Here is a 4,964-nt window from a genome sequence, read left to right as displayed (position 1 = left end):
GAGTTGTTTTGTTATAGGTTGCAGGCTCCTGGCATTAGTTCAATTTCCATGTTTTATTCTAGTTTTCCTGGAGAAGCAACAGAAGAATGCAAGTAACTCGACAGTGTTTCAGTTTGTTCTTCTTAGAGCTTCTGTTAGTGAAAAAAGATTCCTCTTTATTAGAAAATAATATCTTCAGCCTTTCCCAGCAGGCACTTGAAGAAACAGCATCACTAAGTGCAACTTCCCATCTTAATTTTTATCATGTTGTAGCATTTTCAATGATGCTATTTATTTTAGAGAGTATCTTTTGTTTAATAAAAAATATGATTTATATTTAAATATAAGTTTTATTTGAGTCCAATAGTTTCTTTACTTTGGTCTTTTCTTTATTTTTTCTAACAGGCATTAATATTTTGATTCTTTTTAGAGAAAAAATTAATACTTTTAAAGAAACAAATCCAAAAATAATAAATATCAATTAATAAAATATATAAGAATTTGTAGTATATTAATTACAATAGGGATAAAGAGTGAAATTTGGCTCTCTAAATGTAAAGTGTGTTGGAATCTTATTTTATTAAATGACTTTTTTATAATAAAGAGTTTAACTTATATAAAAAGTCATTTGGAGATGCTTTTAGTATTTGATTGATCTTATACCAATTAGATCATCTCTTTTTTCATAAAATTATTCTGTTCATCCAATTTTAATAAGCTATTTTTAATTTATATAAGGATTAAAAAATTCGGCTTATTTAAATTAAGACCACTATTTTAAACCATTATTTTACTAGTATAAGAAGACCGAAAAGGAGACTTGCTCCAAAGATCAAGGAAGGAGACCATTCGATCCCAATTGAAGACTAGCAACGACCATCCCCTAACAACTCCCTAACCTAAGACTAGAACTAGGACTATTATCAAGATCGTATTACGCAATCTCCTGACTTGGGTAGAAAGGAAGAGCGCCAAAACTAAGGAATGTCATGATAGCAGCCACCGGTGAGAAAATGGGAAAAGGCAACTATGTAAACCACTACAAGCTAAGGAGTCGTTCCCTGATGTGACAAGGGGCACTCTGCACAAAGCAACAAACCTCGACCAATTAGGAAAAAGCTTGCCAAGCTGACCTCGAAAAGGAGCAGGGACTAGCTCTAAGCAAACGAGAGACCAGGGGCAATCCCTATATAGAGGAAAGGAGAACGAGAGAGAAGGTAAGATAATTACAACCCAATATTTAATACCAATTCCTCTCTCTAATCCCTACTAACTTCACAATTGGAATAGGTGCGCTGGTCTCCCACCAGCTTCCCATCTCATCTTCTTTGCCTTGTAAAATCGAGTATATTTACTAATATCACTTACTAAAATATCCTTAATAGATTTTTAATATCATGCATGATAATCCAAATATTGGTGGACTTTTAACTAATGAATAATATTTGAGACTCGAACAAAAAGAATTTTGTATTGGAACTCAGAAATTTTGTATAGTAATTTGCAAATTCAAAGTCAACTAAGTGGAAATTAATTAAAAGTATTGATATTTATGTTAACTAATAAAGCGTATTGGTAAAAGAAGACTAAAATAGGAGACCTGCCCTGATGACCAAAGATGGAGATCATCGCATCCTTACGAGGAAACCACTCGATCTCCAAATAGGGACCAGTAGAGACCACTTCCAAACAACTCCTCGACCCACAAACAAGCGAGACACGTCCCAAAACCTAGAGCTAGGTCCTTTGTCGAGATTGAGTCACTCTATTGCCCGAATTAGACAGAAAGGAAGGATATCAAAACCAAGGAATGACGGGATAATGGGAAAAGGCAACTATGTAAACCCATGTAAGCTAAGGAGCCATTTCATGACGTGACAGGAGGAAAATGGGGCGCTCTGTACAATGCGACAGTCCTCGACCAATCAAGAAAGAGCAAAAAAAACCTTGAAAAGGAGCGGTGACACACGAAAAGCAATCCCTATATATAGAAAAGGAGAATGAGAGAGAAGGTAAGCCAATTATAACCTAACTCATACTATCAAACTCTGACTTGACCATCGGAGTGGGTGCACTGGTCTCCCACTAGCTTCCTATCTCACGTCTTTTTTGCCTTACAGGACTGAGCATTCATCCAAAGATATCAATTGATGTGATGAGATCAGGTAAAAGGGTTCAAGGTGAGGTTGATGCCTAGACCTTACCCAAACACCACAGTCCACCATCTCCACTACACGAACAATAGACATCACAACACCTCACCCCATATGACATAAGAAGACAATACCACAAACACTCTAACACACCTTAACACCCCATATAATAATGTCATCGGACAAGCATTATGGGGAATACCTATTCGCTCAAAGAGATGAGGCAAATATGTGCAGAGATCAATGAAATCAGAGTTAGCAAAAAATAGAATGATGAAGAACCTCCTAAAGGGAAAGAAACTCCAAACCTGCAGTTAGTAAATAACCCTATCACCAGAATACCTAATACACTATAGCTAGAGGGTAGAAACCGACCCATACACTAGGAGGAAAATAAAAAGGTACAATCTAGGGAGCTGTACAAAGAGCCTACCAAACCCAAATGCACCCAGATACAAGCCCAACACCTACTGCAAATTCCACAAGACACCTGACCACCACACCGATAACTACATCCGGCTGAAGCATGAAATCCAAGACCTTATCGACGCTGGAAAGTTCACTGACCCAGACCAACCTAGCACTAGAAGGAACCCCTTAACAACCTGCAACAATGCACCACCCCCGAACCAAGTGTCCATGATCAACCCAGACTTCAGCAAAGAGAAAATCATTAACTCTTTCATAGACCTACCCTAAGCCAAGCGAGCATCCAAGCCAAATAACCCTTAAAGAACCTTCACCGAGCTGGGGGCACCACTATTCGTGGTGTTCCGACACCTAAATGGAGCGGGAAACTTAAGCCCCAATCACCAAAAGATAGTCCTAAGTCTCATAATAATCAGTATTGTGAGTATCACCAGGCTTTCGAACATGTGATGGACTATTGCAACCATCTCAGGCGCGAGATCTAGGACTTAATTGACTCCGAAGAATAGGAGGTTGAGCAACTTCCTCGGTATGAGTGTGAAGACTTGCTCGGGTAGCCCTCAGGCAAATATGACTTCAGGGTCCGATATTCAAGGTCACCCTCAGTTGATATTCAGATCAAAGATATTATGCCAAGTGGTTAGGGATCAGATGACAATCAAGCCACTTGTGAGCCTTGTCTCTTGGAGCTCTAGAAAGAAGGGGAAAAGAAGTCGGTAATGGTTGTCAACATTTGGTATAGTTATGGGGATGAGAGTGAAGTTCAAGACGCCGAGGCCAAGGACATCTGAGCAGTTCTGAGACTGAGCTAGCGGGTAAAGGTAAGGAAGCTGGGGTACAAAAGCTTAAGCAAGAGAAGCGCTTGAAGACGGGGATGCCGTGTTACTAGAATGGTGGAGGAAGGAGAAAAAGACAGCTGATGTCTAGGAACTACTGACGCCTTCATCGGACCATAAAAAAGGCTTTGGTCCAGGCCTTATATAGTATAAGTGTCAACACAACAGTTACCCCTGAGGAGATAATCAAAACGGTAACTGACAAGACCACCGGGATGATCACCTTCTTAGATAAGGACCTACCATTAGAGGGAAGAGGGAAAAGAACCTTATGTGTGATGGTTGGTGACGGATCAACTCTCAATGTATGTCCATCTCGCATACTCCCTAAACTAGGGATGACTACGAAGGACTTAAAACTATCAAACATGGTCATAAGGGCCTATGGTGAGACTAAAAGGCATGTAGAAGGGAAGTTTTCAGCATTGGTGAAGACGGGTAGAATTGAATCCTAGATGGAGTTCATTGTCCTGGGTATCCTAGTAACTTTTGCACTGTTATTGGGAAGGCCATAGTTCCATGCCCTAGAAGGAGCCCATTCTATAGTACATCAAAAGGTAAAATTCCCTCATGAAGGAGAAACTGTCACTATCCATGTCGAAGGTGGTAAGATCGTTTTGGCAATCTAGGAAGCTGTCAAAGAGGTGGATGCCCCTACTAGATTCCAAGTGGTTGTTCTCTACGAGGACTATATAGATCCTAAAGTAGCCAGCATGTTCAAGAAAATGAACCGTAGCAATTGGGGTTATGGATTTTCAGTTTATGGGCTTGACCCATGATCCAAAACTAGGGAATATAAAAGAATACACCAATTCTATAGATCCTTAGGATTAATTATGGATCCAAAATAACAATAGAAAGGTCTTCATGCCTAGAATAAGGCTGGAAAAGAATAAGTAGGGTGTTGCGGAGCTGCCAGACTTAAAAGTTCAGAAGACTCGGCAAGGTTTAGGGTATTCTTAGGAAGAAGACGAAGGCAAACCAAGAGGTCAAGACTTTAAAAGATGTGTTCGTCTAAGAGTTCAAGCCCTACTCTAGGGAGCCCAAACCTATTTGTGTAGCTGGGACTGAGGTACCAGGCTTCTATATTTTCAAGAACCAGATCGCTGACAGGATGATTGAACTGAGTATCATGGAAGTCCGTGAGAAGGTCACCACCAAGATGGAAGAGCTGAAGCTAGAAGAGCCTACCACTCAGCTAGAAAAGATAAGCCGAGAGGAGCTAGCTGCTCTAATTGAAAATAATATCATTGATGTATTTATAACGATGATGTAATAACGTCCGACATTTATGAGGACGATGTTTCTTCTTTTTAAGATCAATGATATGAATGACTTTGCTTACTTGTGTGATGTTTTCCTGATGGTAGTATGCATTTTGATAATCATGACATGTGCATATTTGACATCAATTCTATAAAATTGATGCATTTAATTTAGACACGGATGCATATCCACAGAATATTCTAATAGCTCACGATATAACTCCTGAGAAAAGGAGAGAATTTGAAAAAAAAAATAATAGAGAAAAGAAAAGAGGTACTTGCTTGGTCCTATGACGACATGC

This window comes from Ricinus communis, chromosome 6 (genome assembly GCF_019578655.1).
Source record: "Ricinus communis isolate WT05 ecotype wild-type chromosome 6, ASM1957865v1, whole genome shotgun sequence".
Lineage (NCBI taxonomy): Eukaryota > Viridiplantae > Streptophyta > Magnoliopsida > Malpighiales > Euphorbiaceae > Ricinus > Ricinus communis.
Note: the sequence above shows the minus strand (reverse complement) of the source record.